Source organism: Ovis canadensis, chromosome 5 (genome assembly GCF_042477335.2).
Source record: "Ovis canadensis isolate MfBH-ARS-UI-01 breed Bighorn chromosome 5, ARS-UI_OviCan_v2, whole genome shotgun sequence".
NCBI classification, from domain to species: Eukaryota; Metazoa; Chordata; class Mammalia; order Artiodactyla; family Bovidae; genus Ovis; species Ovis canadensis.
In genome coordinates, this window is record NC_091249.1 from 53278763 (window position 1) to 53290113 (window position 11351).

General features: G+C 41.9%; 1 pseudogene; it reads left to right on the plus strand.

Moving 5' to 3' along the window:
• The first annotated feature begins 7827 nt into the window (after positions 1 to 7827).
• LOC138441218 (acidic leucine-rich nuclear phosphoprotein 32 family member B pseudogene) lies at positions 7828 to 8712 on the plus strand (annotated as a pseudogene).
• Positions 8713 to 11351: the final 2639 nt, after the last annotated feature.

Sequence of the window (11351 nt, forward strand, 5' to 3'; positions counted from 1 at the left end):
CCAGTTCTAACTGTTGCTTCCTGACCTGCATACAGATTTCTCAAGAGGCAGGTCAGGCGGTCTGGTATTCCCATCTCTCTCAGAATTTTCCACAGTTTATTGTGATCCACGCAGTCAAAGGCTTTGGCATAGTCAATAAAGCAGAAATAGATGTTTTTCTGGAACTCTCTTGCTTTTTCCATGATCCAGCAGATGTTGGCAATTTGATCTCTGGTTCCTCTGCCTTTTCTAAAACCAGCTTGAACATCTATGTTGCCTGTTTCAAAAAATTTCTCTCTCTTACATTACCAAGTAGGTGACTGAGCCACTGACAAAATGATTATATATATATATATATATATATATATATATATATATATTTCCACATGAGATCAATGATTGTAATAATGTAACTCTAGATGTGGGAAGAAGCAACAAGAGGGAATATTTTCCTGGACCAAGAGACTAGCAAGGCAGGAATGGTCTGGAGACTTCTGCTATTCACAGGGCCTGGTCCAGAAACAGCACACTGAGTGGCCTATCAATAGGATCTTCACTAGACCTGGAAATAAGCCTTTCCAGCACCATGAGACAATGGCCAAGAAATTCCCCCAAAGCATGGTCAGATCAGTAGCTATAAAGGGGCCCTGCTGACTGGAAACTGGCACTTGTAGACTGCGTTTGCAAAGATGAAATCATGGTCACTACAACTGCTGAATGTCACCACCCCTTGAAAGGAATTCAGTGTGGATATCAGAAAAGCCCTCATTCTGTGGGAAAAATGGACAAAGCAGGCCTTCAGATAGTCAGATTTTTCAAGTAATGATTTTTTTTTTTATGAGCCCAAATTTTTTAATCTTCTCATACCTAGAATTGCTATCCACTCTAGTGTTCTAGTCTGGAGAATTCCATGGACTGATAGTCCATGGAGTCACAAAGAGTCTGACAAGACTGAGTGACTTTCACTTCACTTCACTTCTCATACCTACAGAAACACTAACATCATGGGCCAATGTCTGGTCCTGAATTTCCTCTCTAGCCTTTCTTCTAGGCACCTTGACAGCTCTTCTACTTTTATGCATTTTTAACCCTCTTATAAGTTTGTTTCTTTGAGAATATAGCAAATGGATCTCCAAATGGTAACACAAAAATATCACCTGCCCTACTGTTGGCCAATAGAAGCATAAAATCATATACTTTTGCAAAGGTGGTTGAATTATCTAGACTTTGATAACACCCATTTACTGACAGACTGTGACAAGGCTACGGCAGAACTGCTGTATGGACCAACTTCAGTTTGAGAACTCTGCTTACTGGAACACTCCATCAATTATTGTGAATGGACTGTTTTCACTAAAACCTACAATATGTTCTACACTGTTACTTATAGAATGAATAAGACTGTGTTATTTTGCCTTGTTCCTATGTTCTTCAGCCTAAACAATCCTGGGGCTGACTGTTAGGGAAATTAAATGAGTAGTCTTGTTTAGACTTCAGAGACAAAGAAGAGCAATCCATCCTGGGATTATAAGCGAGAACTCTGAATTGCAATCTTTGAAGTCTCACCCACAGAGCAGATGCGCTGCCTGGGACATTTTCCCAATTGGGACTCCAGATGTGCTGTGACGCGGGACTTCCCAGTGCTGATTGAGTCTGGATGTTGGTCAAAACCCAATTTGGGGATGTATCTTCTGCTTTTTCTGTTTCTCTTTTCTTTTACTGTTAGTATGTTGAAAGTAAGCTAGAAAATTCTTTAATAAACATTTGTATTTTTATTTGTATATAGCGAGTGGCTTATTTTATTAACAGATCTTTTGAACTTGAGATGAAAGTGAAAACTTTCAGCAAAACAAAGAGGTAAGTGAGGAGTCAGGACATATAGGAGTTTCTGCAAACAAAAACAAAGAAGCCCAAGTCTGAACATGAAAAGATTACTTCTAATGAAAGAAAATCTGACATCTCAAGTTAATGAATTTAATGCTTTTCTAAGTATGGGAAGCTGCAAGTGCCTAAGCATATTGAATTACACCTTTGATATGCATCTTAGCCACCTAGGGACAGCATCCTATTTATCTCCATCCCATCCATACTTCCCCCAAGGGTGCACAGTCTGAATTGGCTGCAGAGGCTGATAACTTGGAAGCTACAACATTCTTTGTTGACTGAAATGACAGGTGATATTCTTGGTCTAAATTTCCCTCAGGAAATCAATGCTTGGATGGCTACTGGTCAGGAAAGAGCTGACCCAAAATGCAGAGCACACTGAAAAGTGGCCTAGGACAAGCCTCCAGACATGAGGCTCCCTTATACAGAAGTGAACATTTGTGGAGGCCATCACCGGGGAGAGGCCGAGATGTACCTGCCAGGCCTGTGGGAACCTCTCTGCAACCTGTGGTGGAGAGCGAGAGCAGAGCAAGAGAAGAAAGAAGAGGGGGGCATCTGGGGTTGAAGCACAGGGCAGGCAAGCACCTGGGAACACCAGGCTTACTGTCCCTTCCCTCTCCAGACCTGCTACTCACCTTCCTGTCTAGACTGTTCCAGCACTTCATTGCTGTCCTTTTCAAACCAGAAGTGATCAGAGTTGTGGGTAGAGGAAGAAATGACAGTAGGAATGAAGACGTGAAGATAGATTGAGAGGTAGGTGGTCGTGCTTGGGCATGCAGCCCTGTATGGATGAATACCTGCCCCTGTCCCCACCCCCAGTTCTCCGTTCACTTTTTGTTTCTAGTATTACAGATATTTTCCCTCACATAAAGGATAAAAACAAATTCTAGAGAAGGAGTTCAGTTCTATGAGTCCTCATATGTCAAACTGCTATATCAGAGCCAAAGTGTGTAATGGCTCAAAATGTGTAATGGTTCATTTCTTGCTTGGTTACTTGGCAAACTAACAGGCCAGCTGACCAAATCAGTACTCACATAAGTGAGTAAATTAACGAACTTGAATTACACTCTCTTTTTTCCCTTAAACTGTTAAGACCAATCCAACAAGAAAACAGGTGAGGTGTTTACACCCCACTGATACAAAATTAGAAGGAGTAATCTGTCTGATAACAGATGACACATCATCAGTTTGACTTTGACTTTCACTGGACAGTGTGGTTCCAACCAGACCAATCCTGAATGATCTTGCTCAGACCTTGGCTCTGGGACTGGTTTTTACCCACTGAGGAATCCACTTGGGTTTGAACTGAAAACACTGACAGGGTGCAAGGAGCTTGATATTAGGAGTAGGTTTTTGCCTCTGTGCATCTTGTGGGGCTCTGTCACAGAACATGCCTTTCCCAACAGTCTCTCTCTCTGCTCATTTTTTGTCTCTCTGTCCTTATCTGCCCTCTCCCACTTCTGTCCTCTCATTTTTGTTTCTTTTGGCAGTGGGGTGCCAGAACTGTTTCATTTGAAAGGATCTGCAGGAGTGCATATCTAAGTTAATTGTCACCTTTCCCTGGTCAAAGGGACTTCATTAAATCTTTGAGCACAATCCCCTACCCACCCATCACTACCACCAACCCGAAAAAGCACACACTTTACATTTAACACACGACCTCAGAGTATCCCTACGTCTGCTGGAGCTATAGAACTCAGGAGACATGGTCTGAATCCATTTTCTCTCTTCTCACATGAGTGTGTGGACAAAGATCACCTGCCGTTTCAGTAAATGAAGAATGTTGGGGCCTTAAAGCCATCAGCCCCTGCAGCTATACCCTGAGGGGAATTCAGTATGGAGAAAAATGTGATACCACCATAGATGATTAAGATATATCTCAAAAGAATGGTTTCAGTAGGCCCAGACTCTTGGATCTGCCCTTACATAGAAAAGCACCAAACTTATTAATTTCAGGTGTCTGGCTTCTTTGTGTGATTAGCAGTAATCTTTTGGTGTTCAACTATATGTTGGTGTTGTTTTTTTGGTTTTTTTTTTCCCCAGAAAAATCTCTTATATATCCTGGCCTCTTCCTTATATTTTTGGAACTGTTCCTCAGAGCTATTGGAGAGACTGTATCTTGGCTATTAATCCTCACTGAGGTCACTGAATAAAACATACTTCTCAACTTTTAGTTTCTGCAATATATTTTAGTCAGTAAGACAAACATCCCAAATTCTACCCTCGGAATTTCTAGGGGCAAGAATGTCCTGTGTAAGCTATAAATAACATATGAATAAATAACAAGAAAATACAGTGTTATTCAATTACAAAGATTATTAGAAAATAGAAAGCAAAAGTGGACTCCAGAGGTCATTCTACAAGAAAGAATAACGTGAGAATTAACCTCTGGCATGTGTGGGGAGGCGGTTACAGACAGAAAGGGGACTGAGTGGACCTTATTTAAATGCTGAATCCAAAAACTAGTTCTCAAAATATGTTTATGTCCATTATAAAAATTTAATTATGCACCAAACATTAATCAATACCAAGGATTACTTCTGATTTTGTCTGATGTGCCAAGGTGATGAAATTTTGTAAGAAAATACCCATGGTTTTTAGAAATTCCTTCCTGAATTATGCTGCAGCAGAATGACAAGTTGTCTAGGATTTGATTTGGGATTGTATTCTGCAAAGAAATGGACAGAGACAAAGGAAACGTGGTATTAATTGTTATGTAACCTGGTTGGTGGGTATAAGGAGAGGTCATTATATTCTTTCTACTTTAGTGCCTGTTTGAAATGTTTCTAAAATGTTTCTAAAAAGCTTTTAACAGGGTTTTTTTTTTTTTTTCTTTTTTAGGAAAGCAGGCCTAGGGCAAATGCACCAGTGATTTTCATTTCAAGTTGTAATAAGTTGCTATTCTTCTGCCTCAACTGCTTATAGCTGCTCTAAAAATACAGTTAATCTTCTTCAGGAAGTTTGATCTTCATCCCCTCCCCTGCCAGTCTTGTATTTGTCCCACAGTCCAGAGGGTCCCTGTACCCAGTAGGTCAGGCTTCAGACCTGGCACATGGCTGGGAAGTGAGGGTAACCCAGTTTCCTCTCAAATGACCCAGTATCTTGTCCATCAAGATAAGGAACCTGTGGGGCAGTAATTTTTGGTACGGTGAGATCAAATCTGCATGTGATCTGCCCAGGTCTCTGGGAAGGATTTTAGTCTTGGGGAATTTTAGTCTTGGTCTCTTTCTTCATTAGCTAAAGCAATTTCCATGTGCAATATAATAATATAGTAAACAGTCCTTGCAGTCACAACTTTCATCTTAGGCATTTGCTCTTACACTCATTACTGTAGTCACTTACATTCCACAGCATTCCCTCATATCAATAAAGAATGAGTTCTGAACTACAGGGTGGTAAATTCAACCTTGTGTTTGTGTAGGCAACATTGTTCCATTTAATTTACTAAAGAGTAGGTTCTTGTCTCGTTGCAGAAAGAATTCAAAGACAAGACATGGAGTCCAAGAAAGCAAACTGAGGATTTATTAAGTGACAGTACACTCTCAGAAAGGTAGAGTGAGCAGGATCATGTGAGTGACTGCCCTGAGTTCCTTTGGCAAACTGGTTAAAAATGTTTGGGCAGAATATCCATTGAGGATGGAGGGGAATTTTCTGATTTTTATCCCAGTTCCACTTTCTCAAGGGGAGGAGGGATTTTTGTTCTTGTTTTTTTTTTTTTTTTCCAGCTTGTCTTCATTTTTAAATATTTATTTACTTTTAATTGATTGATGATTGCTTTATAATATTTATCTGGTCTTGATTAGATGTGTCAAGACATTGATGCATGATGGGAACTTCTCATCTGTAAGCCTAATTATATTGTAATGAGAGCATAGTGAGGGAAAACTTACATTCTGACACCAGAGATTCCCACCTTTCTTCACCTTTCTTTGTCTGCCTCTAGGATCCTTGTCTCCCAAGATGTATGGTTTTCTGTCAGTCTGGAGGTTACTGCTTTGTCTGCACAAGACTCCCTGTCATTCACAAGATGTATGATTTCCTGCCACCTGATCAATGAACCGCTATTCTCTGCTCATATCTAGCTATCTGCCTGCTCTTACATTTATAAAGCACTTCCTTACACACCTGCCAGTTTCCCTACAGCAGCTGTTACCCCTGTTGTACCCAGAGTTCAAAGCAGAAACCAGCTAGAAGTAGACTCTTAACAACACAAGCAAGGAGGGTGCTGCTTTTCCTGCTTTTGCCTCACTTACACCATCTGGAAGACATGACAGAATGACCAGGGAGGCCCAGTGGAAACAAGGGGTCTTATATAAACAAGAGTACTGCCTTTTCCACTCCATCCTGGGCTCCAGGCTCCTGGGAATCAGGACCTTGTTACCCAGCATCTTACTCTCAAGGACTTGGGAGCAGTTTTTCCCATGAGCAAAACTGGTAGCAACAGGTAAAATTGTATCTGGCTGCAGAACCAGCAGAGCCAGAGAAACTGCCTAGACTCCTTAGTCTGCTACCAGACAAAAAATGAGGAAAATGCTGAACTAGGCAGGCACTCACCCATGGGAAAACTTGCAGAAGACAAGCTCATCCTTGGAGTGAAAAGAAAAACGCCAGTCTGACTGCAGCAGGGATGGTAATAGAAACTTTCCCTGTTCTGCCCTTCCCCAAGAAACTATCGAGTAAGACTGATTTATCGGATGGAGGTGACCACTCCTTGTGGGAAAAGAAAAGTGTTGAGTGAGTGACAGTCATGGCTGGAAAGATTCAATTCTTTCCATCAGCCTCTCAAGCAGTAAGGTGGGAGTTCTGCAACTGATGGCAGGGAGGATATTGGGGAAAAGACAAAAGAATTTAAAGGTTATTAAAAGGTTTGTGCTCAACAGGAAAACATCCCATAGGCCTCTCAGAGTACCATCCCCAGGGATTTCCCTACCAGGTGCACTGGTAACCCAGATGGGCATGAACACTAAGCCCATAACTCCCATCTCTGCTACAGGCACCTTGTGTGCACTCCCAAGTGTGTCTGGGAGAACAAGTTCTGGTAAACACGGAGTGATGTCTGAAGATAGAGCATGATGGTTGGCAAGAAAGACTATAATGCCACCTTGTGGAAAACAAAAGAGCAGTTTCCAATAACCAGCCTGGTATATTGTAAGAGCTAGTTCAGTTCAGTTCAGTCTCTCAGTCGTGTCTGACTCTTTGCCTCCATGAGATATCACTTCACACTGGTCAGAATGGCCATCATCAAAAGTCTACAAAGAATAAATGCTGGAGAAGACGTGAAGAAAAGGGAATCATCTTACATTGTTGGTAGGAATGTAAAAATTCCCCAAATTGATACAACCACTATGAAAAACAGTATAAAGATTTCTTTAAAAACTAGAAGCGAAACTACCAAGTGTGGGTGCATGCTAAGTTGTGTCAGTCATGTCCGACTCTGTGCGACCCAATGGACTATAGCCTGCCAGGCTCCTCTGTTCATGAGATTCTCCAGGAAAAAATACTGGAGTGGGTTGCCATGCCCTTCTCCAGGGGATCTTCCCAACTCAGGGATCAAACCCACATCTCCTATGCTTCCTGTATTGGCAGGCAGGCTCTTTACCACTAGCACCACCTGGGTGTGACTCAACAGTCCCACTACTGAGCATATACCCTATGGAAGCCATAATTTAAAAAGACTCTTGAACACCAATGTTCATTGCAGCACTATTTACAATAGCTAGGATATGGAAAGAACCTAGATGTCCGTCGAAATAGAGTCTATGAAGAAAGGAAGGAGTGCGGGGCCGCGGCCGGGGGCGGCGGTAGCGAGACCAGAGCTGCACTCCAGCCCCCTTTTCCCTCCATGGTTTCTCTCCGCTCCCGCGAGTAACTTGGCTCCGGGGGCTCCGCTCGCCTGCCCGCACGCCGCCCGCCACCCAGGACCGCGCCGTCGGCCTGTGCCTCGAGCAGACCCCTTCCGACGGCCCTCGCTGCGCAGGCTGGGACGCCTCTCCCCCCTCCGCCCCCGCCGCGGAAAGTTAAGTTTGAAGAGGGGGGACGAGAGAGAAACATGGACATGAAGAGGAGGATCCACCTGGAGCTGAGGAACCGGACCCCGGCAGCTGTTCGAGAACTTGTCCTGGACAATTGCAAATCAAATGATGGGAAAACTGAGGGCTTAACAGCTGAATTTGTGAACTTGGAGTTCCTCAGTTTAATAAATGTAGGCTTGATTTCAGTTTCAAATCTTCCCAAACTACCTAAATTGAAAAAGCTTGAGCTCAGTGACAATAGAATCTGTGGAGGTCTGGATATGTTAGCAGAAAAACTTCCAAATCTTACACATCTAAACTTAAGTGGAAATAAACTGAAAGATATCAGCACCCTGGAACCTTTGAAAAAGTTGGAATGTCTAAAGAGCCTGGATCTGTTTAACTGTGAGGTTACTAACCTGAATGACTACCGAGAGAGTGTCTTCAAGCTCCTGCCCCAGCTGACCTATCTGGATGGCTATGACCGAGAGGATCGTGAAGCCCCAGATTCAGATGCCGAGGTGGATGGTGTGGATGAAGAAGAGGATGATGAAGAAGGAGAAGATGAGGATAAGGAGGAGGATGAAGATGGTGAGGAAGAAGAGTTTGATGATGAAGAGGATGATGATGAAGACGAAGATGTAGAAGGGGGGAGGATGAAGACGAAGTCAGTGGGGAGGAAGAAGAATTTGGACATGATGGAGAAGTTGATGAAGATGATGAAGATGAGGATGAGGACGAAGATGAAGATGAAGAAGAGGAAGAAAGCGGGAAAGGTGAAAAGAGGAAGAGAGAAGCAGATGATGAAGGAGAAGATGATTAATAAGACCCCAATAACCTGCAAAAAAAAGAACTGTTCAGTATCGGTTGGACTGCTGACATGGATTTGGTAGCTTTTTTTTTTTTTTTTTTAAGAAAAATAAAAGGGTAGCTGTGATACAAACCCCAGGACACCCACCCACCCAAAGAGCCAAAGAATAGTTCCTGTGACATTCCACCTTCCTCCATTTAGTCCCTCTTGGAAATCCACCACCAAGCTTGGGGACTTCACCCCAACAAAATTGTAAGCGTTGTTAGGTTTTTGTGTAAGACTTGCTGTAGCATGTGTAGCTGTGATTGGTGAGGCAACTGTCCGTGGCTACCAGTTACACCAAGATTGTAACAGCATTTTTACTTTCTGTACAACAAAGAAGCTTTGTAAATAAAATCTTAACATTTAAAAAAAAAAAAGAAAGGAAGGTACATATATACAATGGAATATTACTAAGCCATAAAAATGCATTTGAGTCAGTTCTGATGAGGTAGAAGAATCTACAGTCTATTATACAGAGTAAGTCAGAAATAGAAAGAAAAATATCATCTATTAACACATATATATGAATTGTAGAACGATGGTACTGATGAACCTTTTCATAGGGCAGCAATGGAGATGATGACATAGAGGACAGACTTGTGGTCACAGGCGGGGAGAGGGTAGGATGAATGGAAATAATAGCTTGGAAATATTTCTTGAGTCCCTTGGACTGCAAGGAGATCCAACAAGTCAATCCTAAAGAAAATCAACTCTGAATATTCATTGGAAGGAGTGATGCTAAAGCTGAAACTCCAATACTTTGACCACCAGATGGGAAGAACTGACTCTTTGGAAAAGACCCTGATGCTAGGAAAAGTTGAAGGCAGGAGGAGACAGGGACGATAGGGGATGAGATGGTTGGATGGCATCACTGATGCTATGGACATGAGTTTGGATAAGCTCCGGGAGTTGGTGATGGACAGGGAAGCCTGGCATGCTGCAGTTCGTGGGGTTGCAAAGTGTTGGACACGACTGAGCGACTGAGATGAACTGAACTGAACTGATATACATTACCATATGTAAAATAGATAGCCAGTGGGAATTTGCTGTATGAGTCAGGGAAATCAAACCAGGGCTCTGTGAGGAGTGGGACAGGTTGAAAGGTAGGAGGGAGGTTCAAGAGGGAGGGCACATATGCATACCCATGGCTGAGTAATGTTGATGTATGACAGAAACCAATGCAATATTGTAAAGCAACTATCATTCAATTAAATATAAATTAATTAAAAATGTTAAATATATGTGGAACCACAGAGGAGCCCAAATAGCCAAACCAATCAGGAAAAAGAAGAAAGAAACAAGAGGCATCATGCTTCCTGGATTCAATGCTGTAGCAATTAAAACAGCAAGATACTGACTCCATAGTTCATTGGAACTGAGTCCTCAGAATTAAACCTTTATATATGCTGAGTGAAGAACCCAAGGGGAATGGTATCTTCAACAAATGATGAGTGGAAAACTCGATAACCACATGCCGAAAAATAAAATTGTACCCTTGTGCCACTCACAAAAATTTAAATCAACATAGATCAAAGATTTGAATATTATTTGATACCATAAAACACCTAAAAGAATACATGGAGGAAATCTTTTCCATGGTGATTTTTAGAATGACACCTAAAGTAAAACCAATGATAGAAAAAAATAAATAACTAGAATTAAATCAAACTAAAAAGCTTCTGCTCAGCAAAGAAGTAATTAACAAAATGAAAAGTCACCATACATGGGTGAGATCAGAGTCGAAAAGGAGACATATCCCGAATTGTTCTTATCTCATGAACACATCAAAACTACAAATCCATATATAAAAAATCTGAGAATGGCCTGAAGATTTGTAGAACATCTATCTAGAATGAAGAATATATGGAATAACACACTGAGATAGGTAGGAAAGACAAAGGCACAATTTAGTCAGGACCCCACCCTTGGTGCAGTGACCCACAAGCAGGAGTGTGTGTGTCTTGGTTGCTCACTGATCTGATCTGAGTGACCAGTGGTTGCATAGGGGCTGTCAGTTGTCTTGAATGTGTTAGTCGCTCAGTCGTGTCTGATTCTTTGTGATCACATGAACTATAACCCACTAGGCTCTTCTGTCCATGAAGTTTTCCAGGCAAGAATACTGGAGTGGGCTGCCATTTCCTTCTCCAGGGGATCTTCCCTACCCAGGGATCGAACCTAGGTCTCACACATTTTAGGCAGATTCTATATCATCTGAGCCACTTGGAAAGTGTCCAAAGCAGGAGAGGCTATCACAAATTTAAAACTCCTCCCTAAGGAGTGAGGCTGTATACTGTCACCCTTATATGCAGAGTACATCATGAGAAACGCTGGTCTGGAAGAAACACAAGCTGGAATCAAGATTGCTGGGAGAAATATCAATAACCTCAGATATGCAGATGATACCACCCTATGGCAGAAAGTGAAGAGGAAATAAAAAGCCTCTTGATCAAAGTGAAAGAGGAGAGTGAAAAAGTTGGCTTAAAGCTCAACATTCAGAAAATGAAGATCATGGCATCTGGTCCCATCACTTCACAGGAAATAGATGGGGAAACAGTGGAAACAGTGTCAGACTTTATTTTTTATTTTTTATTTTACAGTCAGCAAAAACAAGACTGGGAGCTGAC